This window comes from Athene noctua, chromosome 6, assembly GCF_965140245.1.
Source record: "Athene noctua chromosome 6, bAthNoc1.hap1.1, whole genome shotgun sequence".
In the NCBI taxonomy this organism is placed as follows: domain Eukaryota; kingdom Metazoa; phylum Chordata; class Aves; order Strigiformes; family Strigidae; genus Athene; species Athene noctua.
In genome coordinates this window covers 12,735,229-12,752,913 of record NC_134042.1, presented here as the reverse complement: position 1 = coordinate 12,752,913, position 17,685 = coordinate 12,735,229, and the positions used below count along the sequence as shown (strand labels likewise).

Sequence of the window (17,685 nt, the reverse complement as noted above, 5' to 3'; positions counted from 1 at the left end):
CACCTATTTAAAAATCTTCAGAACAGAGGCAGAGGTGTCCACCATTTGCAGTGGTTTACAGCTGACTAACTTTGCTAAATAACTTCATTTTCCCTCTATTTTGGAATTAACAGATTAAAGTTTCTGCTGATGTCAACATTCTGACTTCAGAAAAATTAAACCAGCAGACAGTTGTTTCCAATACTTGTTCTTCCCCATTCCAAGGTGAAATTCACCTCTTGGCAAGATCTGAATCTTTGTTGATGCAAATAATGTTTTTCACCTTCCTGTAATTTTAATAGTTTATTTATAAAAGTAACATTTTTGGTATAATTTATGATAAAAATGTTAATTTCAGTGTGTTTCTCGGGAATAATGAAAGCGATGTAATAGTTTCAAGAAGAAATATTTAGGTATACTGTTTACATACACGGACAAGTAAAACGTGCATATGAGAATTCATCTTCCAGAGAATATACATCATAGGAATAGACTCAGAGATCTGCAACAGACGGGAGTTAGAAGCTCCTCTTCTTTCCCCTTTTCTTTCTACATAAATACTAAAATGACTAGATTAATTCACAGCCACATCTGAGTTAAATGTTTATCTGTGCTGGGCTACCACACTTGAATATGCTTGCAAGAGCTTTCTGGTTTTATAGGAGGACCCAGGACGCTCATTACTATTCCATGCAGATTCAGAGATGGCTCTTCACTCACATATGTTTGATATATTGATTCAAAGGCTGCATGATAAACTCCCGTACAAAAACCACAGTTACATCAGAATACAAGAAATACCCTATAGGGTCAGACCAGTTAACCACCTGGCCCTCTAGTCTGTCTCAAAGAGTAGATATTATTTAGATAAGAGTAGATACTATTTAGAGGCACTTTTTACAGTTAATCCCCCTTTCACATCCCTTGCATCCAAAACTGTTGCTAATAGGATGCTATGGAATACCAGATAACTACCACACAAAGCCAAATATAGCAACAAAATGCAATTGGTTAAAAGATTAGAACAAGGTTATAGTTATACCGCAAAAAGAGGCATATTTTTACATTGAGACAACCAATTAGAACTCACAATGTAAAACCTGAGTAAATGGCGTAGGACAGTTGTTGGCTCAGGATAACTTCTTCCTGACCCAACCAACACTATGCATCTAAGCTTAACTACCTGTGCTACCACAAGAAAGCTACAGTCGCTTGATTCCATCTTGACATAAAGAGAGATTCTAATGTGTTGTGGGGTTTTTGTTTTGTTTTGGTTTTTTTGTGTGTGTGTGTGGTGAAGATATTCTGCAAATTTGCACTGACAGAGGAAGCGCTGGTATCTGTTATATTTACCATCATCTTTGAACCGAAAATAGTAGAACAGAAAGCCTTGAAGAACCTCTTGGTATATTTCTGGAGCACTGAATTAAAAAAGATTAGATCTTTTCTGTAAAGACCTCCTGCACTTAAGTGGAACCAGATTTTTCTTTTGAGAAGACTTAGTTTATTTTTTTCCCCCGCTTGACTTTTATTTGAACCGTTCAGGTTTTGTCTACTTAAGAAGAGTCCACAGTAATTTGAAAACTAACAGATTGCTTAATTTTAACCAATGACAAAGGAAAAGGCTATTTGGTCTTTTAAAGCTTGCAGTGTGCATGCTGACTTACAGTATGCTAAGAAGACTTGTAGTCGTGATGTGATTTCCATGATATTGTGCATGACAGTGTGGTTCTATTAGATAATGAATGAATTTGTGAAGTTACAAAGGGATGAGAGAAACTATGCCCCTCGGATTAGCAATGATAAACAGGTAAACAGACAAACCAGATCAACAAGTTTGTTAAGGCCTTTCTATTCTCTTTAATCGAATCAGAAAATTTTCCTGAAGAATTGTACACCTCAGGCAATACGTCAGTTATTTAGAGAACAATAAAGTACTCTTCACAGATGGATTCATATTCATGAGCTCTCTGTTACATCTAGCACAGTGCAAGTTTTGTCGGCAGTTCTTAAGAGGTGGTTAAGTCATTCATCTACCCTCAATTATAATCTGGGAGGAAAAGTACTTGTCTACTTTAGAGGGACTGTGAAAAAATTGTTCCCACATAAGAAGAGTAGGTATAAGGAGCAGGCGTATCCTAGAATAATTGTTACCTTTGCCATGCCTTTAAGACAGGTTTGGAAGAATGTGTAGCTCCAGCAGAATATTTTCTATCTGAGAAATTGTAAATATCCACCAAAGGTAAGCAAATTCATAACTCCTTTTTGTAACTGGGGAAAAGGTGTGTGAAACCAACCATCCCCACCTATTTCAATCAAGGTTGGTTCATTTCCACTCACAAAATGAACATTTCTTCCTATCAGCTTTCTTATTAACTGCTTGAGTTGTTAGTTAGGACGCATTAGGCACACACGCACATTCTCTCTGTAGAGGAACGAACGCTTACCGGCCGCGCTTGCGGCTGGTGGCCCGCTGCTCGAGGTAGTTCACTTTGTGAATGAAGCAGCATCAGGCTGAAGCTGACACTGAGCAAGTCACAACTGTCTGGGCTCAGTGTTAGGTTAGGTTCACAGCTCCCGCTGCCGGGTAACTCATTTGTCATCTACAAGAACTAAGATCTTCCTAGTCACAAAGCAGCAGCAGGAGATACTGTTTTCTAACCTTACTCTTTGACTACGATCGCCTTGTGACGAATGAAGAAGGGGCTTAAATTATTCACACTATCATAAGATTATCTGCCTGACAGCAGGGAAATATTTTTTTTTTTTTTTCTTAAGGAAACTTCACACGAGGGTAAAACTGCAGTGTGTTTACTCACTTCATACCAGCTGCTGCGAGCACAGCCAACCTGTCCTTCCCCCTTCCCCAGGACAGGTCTCACGCAGGGGCCGGACGGATCCAGCCTCTGGGTTGACCCCGTGGGTACAGACGCGTCCTGTGGGCTGTGGCACACGGGCACCCACCGACGAGCGCCCGCTCCATCGCCTCGGGGCGCTGGGGAGTCGCCCGGCAGCGCTGGAGCCCGCCAGTGCCACAGCCCGGGGGTGACCGCCCCGCTGGGTCGTTAGGGCGGCGCTCGCCCCCCCAGGGGACACAAGTGCCTCAGGCGACGCGCGGGGCCCGTCTCCCCGCGCCCGGTCCCCCCCGCCCCAGCCTCTCGTTCCTCAGCCCCCCCGCACGGCGGGGGCAGGGCGGCAGGTCCCGGGCACCCCCCCGCCAGGTGCGGGCGCCTTCGCCGCTGAGGCCCGGGGATGGCCGAGCCCGGGCCGCTGAGGCGGAGGCCGGTAGCGCAGCGAGGAGGCGGCTCCCCCCCGGAGCAGAGCGGGCGCTGCAGCGGGGAGCGGCCCTGCGGCGGCGAGCGCCGTGGGCCAGCCGCAAGCCCCGTCACGGGCGCTGCCCGCCGCCGCCCCCTCAGAACCTCGGCGGGAAGGGGCCGGCGGTGCCGGGCCGGCAGGGCGGCGGGGACTACAGCGCCCAGCGCGCACCTCGGCCCGAGGCTGCGCGGCGGCGGCTGGTAACGGGCTCGCCGGCTCTCAACCAACCGCGCACACAGCGCCGCTTCCAGGTGCGCCCGCCTCCGGTACCCGAATTGATCGCCCCGACAACCAATCGCCCGGGAGGAATTTCCGCGGCTGTCCAATCGCCGCTCCGGAAAAAGGGAGGCGGGCGGGGCCCCGGAGGACAGCGGGCTCGGTGGCGCCGCGGCCGAGGAAGGGCGAGAGCGGGGGAGGCGGCGCGGGTGAGCGCGGCCGGGCTCCGGCCGGGACTGCCGCAGGGATGGCGGCGGCGGCCGCGAGGGGATTAACCGCTTTGGGGAGGGCCGCGGGCCCCTCCGTAACCCCCTGAGCGTCCCTCCGCGCTGCGCGCAGCCGTTATCCCTCCCCGCGGGCGGGCCGGCGCTGTCCCGGCACTGCAGTCGCCATAGAGACCGCGCCGCACGCCATGGGGCGGAGGCTGGGCCGGGGGCTGGGCCGGGGGGCGCCGCTCTAACCCCCTCCCTGCCTCCCTCCACTCCCCTCAGGCCATCCCCGCGGCGGCCGGGGGCGCCGGGCTCCGCAGGGACCGGCCGTGCGCGCCGCCCCGAGGAGCCGCCGCCGCCGCCTCGGCCCCGTTCCAGGTGAGGAGACGCGGCGTTGCGCGGCCGCCGCCGTTACCCCTGCGCGGGCGCCGGCGCGGGCCCCGGCAGCCGGGCGGAGGTGGCGGCCCCGGGGGAAGCGCTCCGGCCGCCTCAGCGGGGCGCGGCCCTCGGGCGCCGGCGGGCGAGCCCCCGCCACCGGCCCGGCCGCGGCGGCTGCTGCGTGGGAGCCGCGTCGCGGTTTCTCTCCCCGCGGGAGAGGGAGTTTGCCGGGCGCGGGAGCTCGCGGGGGGGGGCACGGCCCGCCCCGAGAGGGGCTTAATGCGGCGGGGGGGGGCGCGGGCAGGACGGGGCGATCCTTTCTGCGGAGTTAAGGTCAGCAGGGCTGGCGGGCTCCGGCAGCAGTCACCCCCGCCCCGGCCTCTACGGAGAAATCAAATTTATAGGCACGAGATTTTTTTTGTCCCTCCCACTTGCTGCAAGAAGGCAAACGGTCCAGATATTTACGTGTTCTGGTGGCGAAACAGCCCTGTTTTAAAATAGCTGCAGCTATATTTCCAGTTCTTAATCGTGGCGTGCGTGTAGCGGATGCCTGTGTGGGCAAGGCTGGATGGGGAATCGGTGGCTGCCGTCTAGCGCTTTAAGTGCTGGAGCCATTAACAGCAGTTGCATCAATATATGAATACAGATATGCCTGGCTAGGCCGCAGATGCCCTCGCTACGGTGGTAATAGTAAACATATAAAGTGCGTACGGAAGAAACTTAAAAAACCATCATTATGCATAATTAGAGCTTTTTAAAAAAAAGGAAACGGGGAGATACCTTGCTCCTAAGTCTGCAGATCATCTCTGGAGCTGCAGCTGCATCCTTGTACTTCTGTTGTCACTTCAGAGCAAAAGCAGCGAGAGGACAAAGATCGGTACGAGGTTTCTAACCTCGTGTGAGCCAGAGCACTTGGGAACAACTGCTAGTGTGAACGGGGATGGATTTGTGAATATTAATAATATTAAAGTGTTATCGGGGAGGAGGTGTGGACACAAAGGAAAGACCCCGACTATAGCACAGCCTTTTGAGAACCTCCTACTGTATTTATAATTAAGCTGAAAGGACTATAGAAAATGAGTTATAAAATAGGTTGTAATGGCTTTCTTAGTTAGACTGTATGTGCAGAACCAGTTGAATTTCAGCTCAGATATTCAGAGTTAGTAAGCTATATTGACAGGAAGGTTGAGAGTTCTAAAATAACACATACTCTTTTTATTTTAAAATTGCATTAGCCTTAACTAGTGCTTAGTTTCCATATTGTGGTTCTGGAAAAAACAAGTAGAATTTTTAGATATTCTGCATAATTAATACCATGTCTCTGGTGAACACATGCTATGCTTGAAGGTATGTTAGTTCAATTTAGCAGTTGTGTCTGAGGAAACAAGAGATTAGTACTTTTTTTTTTTCTGTGCTTGTTTGATTTTGGGAAATTTTGGGGGGGATCTTAATGTTGAACTCATGGTACAAAGATATCCAATGTTTTAATTCCATGTTAAATTGCACAACATACTTTATCGATGATTCCTTTGTTTTACAGTGAGAATTGCATTTAATGAAATATTAAAACTTTCTTAGCTTGTTAAACCAGAAGTATGCTAATTAACATTTGTTTTACTTGTCAGAAAAATTGTATGTAGGAAGCTTTGTCTACGATACTATGTATATTCATGGGTGAAAAGTTATTTTGAAAATAGTGCATCAAGATATTGTAGTTTAAATGTGAAGATGGATTAAGTTATCTCTGATAATATTTTGTTCTTCTCTTACATGTCTATATCTAATGTGCCATTATGCTCCTGAAGTTCAGCATCTTTTTGAACTTCCTATTTTGGAAACGACGGGGTTAGAATGAGAAGAGCAAATTGAGCAACCGGAATGTCATGATGTTGGTTAGGTTTGGTGTAGTTGCTGTACTGCTGCTGCATGCTGCAGGCTCTGTTACCTCTAACATCACAAATTCCGGAGAGGTTTGTCCAGTGTGACTGATTAAATCAAGAAAGATTTTTGAGTCTGACAAAACAGAGAGATGAGTGGAGTTTTCCCTGTTTGATTTCTAAACGATTAGCATCTACCAGTTCTAGATATATGTGTACAGAACATTAAACATTTGTTTAGTGTGTGAAGGTGCGCTGTATGGTATGTTGATATACTACTGTGTTTTTTGTGTTAGCTAAGACTTGTTTATCTAGTGGGAATGAATTGATACTCTACAACAGGGGACTGACAGTTTCTATGTATTCCTGTGTGTTGTGTTGTCTTTCTCCTGCTCTGGGAAAGCACTACACAAAGCCTTTGTGTTTGGCTAGAGGGAGGAGAAACAGCTGCCTTTTCAGTACAAGACACCAGGATTCGTAGTGGTCTCACAGGGATGCGTCCTTGTCCATGGACCAGCCGCTGTCCTTCCTCCCTCATCCTGTTAAAGCACTCTCTCCTCATGTCAGAGAAACCTGAGCTTCATTTGATTGATCTCACAGAGCAGTGTGTTGCGCCATGGGTCTGGCAGATCGGTCTGATGGGCCAGTTTTTAAAGAATAGATGATCAGGAATTAAAACATGCAAAACTGAGTAGATGCAAAGTGTACATTAAGGAATCCAAGATGTACAGATCATGTTGTGTTTAAAAATTTCTTCATATCAATTTTTTGTCCCTGATTGGATGAAACTTATTCAAATGGTTAATCCTTTATTTGTTTTTCTTTTGTTTAACAGTTTAGTATCTAGGATACTTAAATGGGAGTTAAACATCTTAACCTTAAGAAGAGGAAATAAACCAGAGCAGTTTAATTTTTCTGCTTTCCATGCACTGATATAGTGCTTTAATGCTTGCAGTGTATTCTGTGTCACACACTGGTAGAATAAAGTTTGACTCCCCTCTCTTTGTTGGAAACATTGAATACCATAATGTGGCTTTTAGTAACTGTATCTTGTATGTTCTTTCAAAACTATTTCTTTGAAAATATCCAATCTTTTACTTAGTCTTTACAACTTTATTATATTTATTAAAATTTTAGAGTTGGATTCTTCCCCCCCCCCCCTTCAATGCTAGATGTTAAGTACTGTGCTTTTAAGGGAATCTGGTAACTCAGGGTTTTTTTAAGCTGCTTATGAAATTGAGGTGCCATATTCAGCAGTTTAAATTTATAGATATTTTTTTCTGTATTAGTTTATAGATCACTTATCTTGACTCCTAAGTAGTGGAAAATTCAAGCAATAAAGTCTGACCTTTTGACGCTGCGCCTTTTGATCTGGTTGAGTATCTTTTTCCCATATTGGAGAAGCTGTGCAAGTCATTACTTATAGTAACTTATTCTTCAAACTCGTTTTCCAGTTAACAGAGGCAAATCTTTGAAAACCTTGAGGAGTATTCTTGGGAGAAAGGAAAGCTTGATTTTGAGAGGAGAAGGAGCACAAGCTGGGAAACTGAAGAAGCCTAGCGTTTTTAACAAAACTGTATCTGGAGTAAGAATTCAGAAATGTGTTAATTGTTACATTCAGGCATGTTTTTCTGTGGTTCTTGTGCTGCAGGGTTGAGAGCAGTTCTGTGATGAAAAGCATTGCTCAAATGCTATTTCATGCTGTTGCTTTGTCTCTGAAGAAATTAATCAATTATTGAGAATTAGGTTATTTGCACTGATGAGAAGGTCCATCCGGTAATTCTTCCTTTCAAGAGAAATGTGCGTATGTTACTTAGCCTTGCATTTGAGTGCAGGAGAAGCTTCTGAGTAGTTGGAAGGGTTGAAGGCTGGCTGAGTTTTCATGGATGAAGTTAACCAGCTCACTGATGGTGTTGGTGAGGAAAGTAATTTTTTCCAGTGCAAAGCTGTCTGATGTGTAAAGAAATTTGCTGAACTTGCTTTGAGAGCTTGTAAAAGATGTGAAGTCTCTTTTAATATGAGGCCATTTTTTTAATATCTGGATATTGCAAAGGGATTTGTTATTTGTGGCAGGGACATGTTACTATGTGGAGCTCACATTAGGAAAAACTTCAAATGATCAAGGTTGGTGTTCTCCTAGTCTGTTTAAAGGGAATAATTTTATTACGTTTTTGATGCACTTCTCTCACAACTGAGGTTACACAAAAATTGTATCCCGTGTTAATCGACTTGTTCCACTGACCACATCCACAGTTAGAAAGATCTTGTCTTGTAGGGTTTGTGTCTCTTCAGTACTTGGGAATTGTCTCCAGTCAGTAACTGCTTATTGGTTCTGAAAGGGAGGGTTCGTTCTGCTCTCTGTCACTTCCCAGATAATTCTCAGATAATGTTTGTTGCTTCTGCCATGCAGTCTCTCAGGGTATTAAGGTTTTGTGAGGGTTTTAGCAACACTTATTTGATACAGTGTTCTTCAGCAGTGTAGTAAGAATGAGATTGCTTTGATGTGTGGTGTATCAGCAGGATGTGTCTTGTTGCAGCTGTTAAGTTTACTGCTGTAGTAATGCTTCAAATGCCACTCTGGATGAGCTTCTGAACAAATTAAGTATGTCTGTTTAGCTTCACAGTGTTGAGGTATTTGAAAAAAATAAAGGGGGTGATAAATAGAGCATGCTTCTTTTCAGCATCAAACTGGTGACTTTTTAGAACGTATCTGTATTGTTATTTTAAATAGTGTTATGTTATTTACTGTCTTGAAATAATGAATTATTTTCCTATCTCTCCATTTGTCAGCATCCTGAGTTAAATAGATCCAGAATGGGCATTGTCAACTGACTAAAATTGTATTAGATGAGGAATGACTGTGCTACTCCTTGAGTTTCTTTGAATGCCCTGCCTTTATATGTGACACTTTGATTTTCCATTTCCGGTAGTCAATAAAATCAAAATATAATTCCCTAAGTTGAATCAGCCTAAACCAAAGTGGCATGTCATGCTCTGAGAGCTGAAGGACGGGAATTGATACTGGATCACGATTCTTTTTCTGCACGAAGCTTATCTGGTGTTTTGTCAAGCTCTAGAGATTATTGTGACTTGGGTGAAATTATAGTTCTGCAGTTTTGAGCAAGATGGTGTTTCCAATGCGGAAACCTGTTGAACAGTTCATCTGGATGGAGAAAAATTGTGAAAGAATCACAAGACAGATCAGCATGAATAAAGTATTTATTGGTCTTGTAGAAGTGTACTAGCTAACCCAGTCAGTTCTTGTCCTGACTAGGCAAGAACCAAGAAATCGATGCTGAAGCTGAGAGGCAAGCTGTGAGCCTCCCACAGTAAAGCAGATGTATGCAGGAAAGAAGTTCCATTATTGACTGTCTGGTGCTGGTTGTCATTTATTTATAGATATACATACATATAATCATATTTTTCATGTGTTAGCTCCTGCGGATGAAATTACACGTTATTGTCGAACCAGTCTAACAGCTGGCTGCTGTTTATAAGTGGATGATGATGTCCTCTGCCTGTGCCTTTTCTAGTGCCCATTGATCTCTGAGCTGCGCTGATTCAACTGGCTAACTTGACAGAGAATGATTGTAAGAAGGGAGTTGTTTATATTGCTTTTTTGCGGAGATAGGTTTGTAACTCTTGCTAGCTCATGCTATTCTGTGCGACTTCACCCTGAATGTCTAGCTGAGATAGTAGTCATAACCAAATCCCTTCTATTTCTGTAGCCTGGGTGCTTAGCTGATAGGTGTTTCTGCCTGTTGTCAGCCTGGGGAGGAAGCAAGAGCAAGAGGAACATTTTATCTGAAAGGCTGCTTTGAGGTGATGTTGCACTTTCTTCTCTGTTGATTAGAAGGAAATTTGGTCTAGATGCTAAATTCAGGCTGGATGTTTCTCCCGGTTGCCCATATTGTTCTTATGTATTTCATTAGTTTTGAGCCTAGGATACCTCAGTCGTGTGGCAGTGCTGCTGTATGTATCTCCAAAGACTGGGCTAACCTCCCCTTGATGAGTCAATTTTCCTTGACCTCCCTCTGCAATCAGGGAGCAACTGTGCTTGGGCTGGCTTGTTAGGATTGGTAGGTAATACATCAATTCTGTTGTGAGGACCTGCATTGACATGTAATGGCTCCCTGAAATGGTTTTTTTCCTGGAGTAAAGGTTTGGACAGAGTTGATTTATGGTCTGAATCAGGACCAGGGCCTGCCATACAAGTAGTATGATATTGCTTATACTTGGTGTTGACATATAATGTGCTTTTATATTCTTTGAAAGAGGTAAAAGCTGGAATCTTGGTCTTAAGAGTAGCAATAACTATATTCTTATTTATTACCTGTATGATTACTATTCTAGTTCCTAGTATTAATAAAAAAAGTCCACATATTTCACCCCTATCATTGTATGTTTCATGTTTCTCAGTAGAAATCTCATAACCCTGCTTGCCATATGATTGTATATCCACCATGTTCTCTTACAGAGTAAAAATTATTTTTTGTTTAAATAATGATTTCAAAATGAAGAAGTATCTCATCACAGTTTAAAATTGAATATCCTTAAAGCAAATGTCCTGGTTTTGTCTGTGATAGTGCTAATTTTTCTTCTCAGTAGCTAGAATAGTGCTGTGTTTTGGAGTCAGTGTGGGATTTGATATGAGAAGAATGTTGATAATACACTGATGTTTTCAGTTGTTGCTAAGAAGTCAAGGACTTTCCAACTCCCCGTGTCCTGCCTGCGTGCAGGTGTACAAGAAGCTGTGGGGGAGTGTAGCAAGAGCAACAGACCCAAATTGGCCAGTGAAATATTCCATATCATATAGTGTCATGCTCAGTATATAAATTAGGGTTGGCTGGGAAGTGCGGAGCTCTTGTTTCCAGGATTGCTCTTCCAGGATCTTCTCTTCTCTGGGATTGCAAGCAGGGAACGGGCTGGGTATCAGCTGGCAGGTGGTGAGCAGTCGCATTGTGCATTACCCATTTGTATTTTCTGTTATTATTACTAGTCTATTTTATTTCAATTATTAATTTGTTTTTGTGTCAACCTGTGAGTGTCCTTATCTTTACCCCTTCAGTTTCTCCACCATTCCCTGGGCAGGGGTGGGGTGGCTGTGTGGCTGCTGGCTGCTGAGTGAGTGGCTGTGTGGCTGCTGGCCGGGTTTAAACCGCAACAGCAAATTTAATGACTGTTGGTGTATTGAAAAAACCCCACAACCAAACACAAAACCAAAACCAAACCAAAAACTTCAAACAAACTTAGAGTTTGTGTTGATAGAATTGCCTTTCTTATCAGTAAATTCAAGAACCTACAGAATACTGTTATTATTTTTAGGGTTATTACACTTTTTTGCTATTATGGTGTCGTGTTACTGTTTCTGTAAAACTAAATCTGAAATAAAACTTCTAGTTTTAGACATTTTATTTGTATAGATAAAGTGTTTAAACATTCAAAATAGACAAATATTGCAGGTTATAGGTCAAACATACAGCCAGGATTATTTTTAAAGCCCAAGTTTTAATTCTGAGACATTTGGTATCGAATGTCTTTTGTTTACACACAGCCAGTATTTGTTAAAGCAAGTGTTACCAATAGGTAATACTTTTTAAGTAAGGATGAAATGAAAGACTGTAATTGTTTTGGGGAAACTTTGCTGTTATGTCCTTACAAATAGTTTTGTGTTTGTTTGGCAGATAGTTAAAATCTGAGTTTTCTGTTAGCTCTGTTAGCTCTTCTGATGTGTAAGAAATTAATGTAACTTTTGAAAGTCTCTTGATCCCTGTGTTTAAAAGACATAAACTTACTGATTCTTATGCCTCATCATCCTGCCACGCTTTAGTTTTTCAACTGATCCCTGGGTTGTTGAAAAGTACTTCTGTGGATTTAGGACAGTCTCAGCATACTAAATTTGCCTGGGATAATTTTATTTTCATAATGAAATATACTTGTGTAGTTAATTTTCAAACATAAAAAACTCATCACTTAGCCTGACTGCTTTAAGATGAAGGGAACTGTTGTGCTTATTCAGGCTAACTTTGTGCAGAACACCAGCTTCCTAGGACTTCTCTGGATTGTCTACTAACAGTAGTTGAATAAGAGCGTATAATATAGAAAATCATTCCGCTGTCTTTTAAGAATTGAAGAACTGAAATAATTCATCAAGTATTTTAATAGTAGAATATCTTTACTGACAAAAATTAAAGACCTTGGAGATATTTTTATGTTTGTAAGTAATCTAAAGGTTTCAAAATTTTATTCGTATGATTTTGTATGTCAGAATGAAGATCTCTTGCAATTTTTGAGCCTAAACCAATTTTTATTAGCTAATCTGAAGGAATTGAGCTTCACAGTTCTGACACTCGATACATATTCTCCAGTATTTTAATAATTTGGTTTTCTGCATCTTTTTGTTTTAAAAAAATCTTTTTTTGAAATGTGAACACCAGAAGTGGATATAATATGCCAGCCACAATCCTACAATGAGTGGATAGAGAGGTATTATGATTTCCCTTCGTATTTATATGCCTACTCATCCGTAGTTGTCATAACCTTAATACTGCAGCAGATGCATTTATCAAAAGTGACTGATTATCTGTATTGTGTTAGGTAATGTTTCCATTTATTCTTTGCTCTTTGATGCATAATGTCTTCTTTCGTCTGAGTTGAAATGTGTTGTTTGATTGCAGTGCATTAAACAGTTCATGCAGTTTGTTCTATACCACTTCCTGATCTCAGTATCAACTATAAACTTTATATTTTTTTTTCTGGTAAAAAATGCCTCAGTGTAAAATCAGGAATTGATTCTTATGGGACCAGTTAGAGAAATATTAGTTCAGTTAACTCAGTTATATTTTGGGACCTATTATTTAATGTGTGATCTATTGATTTTCTGCCGTTTTAGTTTCTTAAAAACAGACTGTGCTGTGTGGTACAAACTTAGATTTCTTATAGAAGTATAAATGCCATAATAACTATTATCTTTATATGCCAAACTTGTAATGTCATCATAAAATATTAATTTAGACAAGAATGGGAACCTAGTTGAATAGCAGTAATTGTCTTCCTTTAATTCTCAAGTCCTCTATTTTGTCTGGAATTGATACCAAGCTGATGGCCCATAATTACCAAAGTAATTTATTTATCCTCTCCAAACATTAACGTAATGGTCATCTGGAGCTTTTGATGTTTCAGGAATCTGTTGGAATCTGCAATGATAAATCAGAAGTCTCCTTGAAAATTCCTATTAAATAAAAATTATTCAGATGTGTTCTTTTCAACCTGTCTAGCTTAGTAGCATCTGACTAATACTTATCGTGGGAATAGAAGATACATCATTGCAATATGTCTCCCTGACCTTTTTGAGTGACTGATCCTTCATTGCTGTGCTCGGGATGCCCACCTGGCTTCTCCCGGCTCTCTGTCTGGGCTGGGGGGTGCAGGCTGGGGAGCAAGGCCGTGGGGTGCTGCCGGCCATGCTGACGTGACCCGGGTGCTGCCTGCCAGCGCTTGCCAGCCTCAGCACCCTGACCTGGAGAGCCAGCCAGGCAGAGTGCCTGTGTTTGAGAGCTGCCCAGGCAAGGAGTTAATTGCTTTGCTACAAAAAGAAGGCTAACACTGACTGTAGCATCTCATTTTCACATACCATTATGTCCCGGGACTTGCACAGAAAACCTTTAGGCATTTGCTACCTATACCGTAAGAAAACTCTACTGTGAAAGAAGTTTTCCCAGAACCGCAGCTCCTGGCTTTTTAACAGCCCTAGTTATGCTAAACTCCTCAGAAGCAGGTTCCTTGTCATCCAGATTAGACCGAATGTATCTGTAACATCCTCAAGCAAGAGAGAGAAACTTTTGTGATGCACTTCTATAAAGTTTCACTATAAAGTGAAATTTAAGTGGTCGCTGTGCATCTTGGTGAACTTTCAGGCAGTGTATAAAGGGCAAAAACAATCTGCCTGTAGCTTAACAGTTATTACAAAATGCCTGTTTTGTCATCTCAGCTCTGGACTCAAGAGAACCCTATAAAACAGCCTCCGAAGATGAACTTGGAAAATAACATCTATAAACAGCTTCCAGCTTGTTACAGATAGTAATGTCATTTTTTCCTCTACATCCCAGTAATTCGTGTGTTCTGTCTTCTTCCCCACATCACTTTTTTCTCATATGTATTTTAAAGACAATTAGTGATAACACCATTTAAAATTATTATTAAAGCCCTTTATTTTAGTAATTCACTTATTTATAAATACCTTAGCCTGTTTAGTAAACATTATTAATTTGGGTCTATATGTAGCTACATTGCCAAATTTTCTGCCATTATAGTTAAAGACATGAATCCTTACAGTTACAAGGTTCTGTATTCCCATAAAATATTTACTAGTGTATATGTAATGTACACAATATATATGTATATAATGTAAACATATATGCATATATATAATGTAAAATAATATGTGATGTGTTTATATATTAAAAAGTATGTTATGTAATATTCTTTTATTGCAAAGTACATTAGCATACCAGTATTATAAAGAATACTACATTCCTGATTCCCTGCATTAATTTTTCTTTCGATGCAGATATACCTCAAGAGTCTTGATGCAGAGTAGAAGCTCCTGAGCTTTGGTGGCCTCATTAGCAATTATGAGGAAGTAGTAATAAGAACTGGGAGAGAAGCAAGACAAAGGAGTGCCACTGCCCTAGAAGGTGTTTCGAACATCTGGTGTCTTCCTCCTTCTCCCCTTTTCCCATCTAATTTCTTTTCCTCAGGCTTTTCCTGGTGAGCAAGCAGTTGGGATGCATTTTTGCTGTGAGGACTCCATGGCTCTCAGGCAACAGCCTGAATTTCTTGAGATGACTGCTGTTCTGTGCAGTGCAAAGCAATGCTGCATAGGCTAGAGCAAAGAATCAGAATTAATAAGTAAGGGAACCTGAGGGAGGCAGCTGTAGATGTATTAAAACAAGGCAAACAATAGAAGATTAGTTTATTTTTATTTTTTTAGGATTTGTGTGTTTGAATTGGATTGTATAGTCTCTGAATATGGTGATGGAAAATGATTTCTATGAATTGATTTGTTTTAAATCCATATCATGTTTTAGTAAGTGTGCTTCATTTCTTATGTATTACCATATGCATGGCAATTTTATTTCACAGACACAAAATGTAATCTCTAGTTAGTTGATTGAACTACTTTCCTTTTTTGAGAGTATGACTATTACTCTATCAGTTGGTGCTTTTTTTCCTTAAAAGTAAGATGTAAACCTCTCGCTTACTTTTTTGATTTCTCAGCTTTAAAATTTTTACTGAACAATTATTATTAGTTCTTGAACTCTTATTACTCGTTACTGGACTGAAGCAAATTAAAAACACTTTTTGCACTTCAATACTGAAGCCCTCAACGATTAAGTAAAACTTCTGAAAATGCACCTGAAATGTGAATCTCTTCTTGTGTTATTTCCATCACCAGCTACCTGAGCTCAGTAAGCCTTCCAGGGGCAGGTTGTCCTTTTGTCAGGCTTGACAACTGTTAATGACCAACAAATGGATTAAAAAAGCATACTTCTACCCTGATTTTTTCCCTACACTGTAGGGTCTTGTAGGGTTTTAAATATTTAATAATGTGGTAAAAGCCTAGTCCTCTTGGGGAAAGAAGTTTTATGTCAGCAAAAGTGTGTGATCGCTTCCCTAGCAAACGCTGTAGAAATCTTTGTATCATTCTTTCTTGTATGCAGGTAGTGCCAGACCAAAAATAGATGTATATGTGCTGAAAGTAATTAGGAAAACAAAAAGTCTTAATCCAGTGGTAAGAATTGAACAAAAAATCGTGCATGGTATTACGTGTAATAGGGATTTCCCTCTCTAACTTATTTTCTGTGTGAAAGGTGTCAAAGATTAGAATTTATCTAAAATTCAAAGATACTTTGAAGCTATGTGGAAGAATATCTGACCACAACCATTTAGGAATGTGAAAAGAAGGTTGAGGTGGCAACAGCATATCAGGTGGCAACAGCATTACAGGAGTTCTTGTCCACGTTTTCATTAGTTTTACATTGTAAGTTATTTGTGAAAGGACAGTCGTAGGTCTTCCCAATTGTTTTACAGCAATTGTTTATGGCTGTTCATGAGAAAGGTTTGGTTTGGTTTTTTTTTTTTGGGGGGGGGCTAAATTAAACACAGTGTTGAAGTTCTGTGAAGTAACCTAAAGTAGATATGACAATCACAGTTGTTGTGGCTGTTTACACCCTTGCTTCTCTTGATGCTCAGACCTTTAGCAGCCTAAAGTTTTTTTCCTGTCATCTGTATAAAAATCACTGTCATATGTTTTACTGCTGCCAGAGGTAACAACCAATTTTTAAATGAAAGTTTTCTTTGTATTCAAACTGTAGCATTGCAGCACCTGACCATCAGTGAGTTCAAATGCTTTCTGTGAATTTTCATTGTTAAAAACCTGACCCTGGATGCCTGCACCAGATTTATTAAGAGAAAAATAGCCTTGAGGTTAGGAGATGTGTATTAATGTGTTGGTTCGTGACATCTAAGCTATAGAATTATTTGAGTGTGATGATTAGGAGCATTTCCTAGTCATTTCTGAAGCCAGATAGGGACTAAAACCCATCCCTTGTCTAATCAATATCTTTTATCATCAGCTATAGTATTTTTTTTTATCATTTTGAAGTTGTGTAACAAAGCGATGTGGTAACACAGTAACAGCAGAGGCAATGGGATTGTCTTTTTAGGGTTGGCATGGATGCACTTGGCATGAGTTCTTTGGCATCTGTAGGATAAAGTAATGCAAAAATTTTAAGTGATGTATGAGCTCATGGGTAAGGCAGATTTGCTATTTCCACCTGACCAATGTTTAGAGATCATCCATGGTCTTTACAGGTTTGTCTGCCCATGATCACCACTATTGAATCATGCCATCATTTAAAGTTCTACTAGCTCAGTTCTGTGCATGCGTAAGGCTCCCTATTGACTGAGGAGTGTTTAGACTTACTGAGAAAAATTATTGGGTGGGTGAGAAGTAGGTGAGGCATTCAAAAAAAGACAAAAAAAGGAAGAAAAAAAAACCAACCATGATTGTGATGCGATTAATGGAGGACTAAGCCTGTATGATTTTAGTGTATTTTTGAATTAAAATTCTTTTGCGGATTCAACAAGTTTTTCTTGTTGTCAAGAGAGTTCTAAATAATTAAATCACCAGTATTTTGGCATAACTTCTGTCTCTGTGACAAAAATTATTAGAGTGCATTGCATAAAGTAAGGATTTTAGCTAGGCAGGATAGGAGGAAAAATAAATTATTGACAGTAGTAATGTCCAGCTAAGCTAACATGATCTGTGCTTTACTTTACATATAAGTTGTAGGTGCTTTAAACTAGCACTGCCACCTCGAAAGCAATTCTACCCATTCACCTTCTCTCCTGGTAGAATGATTTTTATTGCTATTTAGTGATTTAGATCAGGGAACTGAGCTATCTTAAACTTTTTTGAAAGGGTTATTTTGAAATATATTCCTTAGTCTACTTGATTGTGTACTCTGGAGCGTTAAGGACAGGTTTTTGATATGCCGAATGAATTTACTCAGGGAAGTGCACTACTGGATCTGTTAGGAATAAAGAACTGGTCACACATGTGAAGGCTGTTGGCAGCCTTGGCTGCAGTGATTGTGAGACACTGCGTTAAGACCAAAGGGAAGTGAGGAGGGTGAGAAGCAGAATAA

The 17,685-nt window shown here is 41.3% G+C and overlaps 1 protein-coding gene across 2 annotated transcripts in view; it reads left to right on the top strand.

Annotated features, from left to right (window-relative positions):
* Positions 1-3,709: 3,709 nt before the first annotated feature.
* Positions 3,710-17,685, top strand: part of TTBK2 (tau tubulin kinase 2) — a 101,689-nt gene continuing 87,713 nt past the window's right edge. For both annotated transcript variants that reach the window (XM_074909602.1, XM_074909601.1), the window contains exon 1: positions 3,710-4,097. The gene's annotated coding sequence lies outside the window, so the exon portion shown is untranslated. The remainder of the gene's footprint in view (positions 4,098-17,685) is intronic.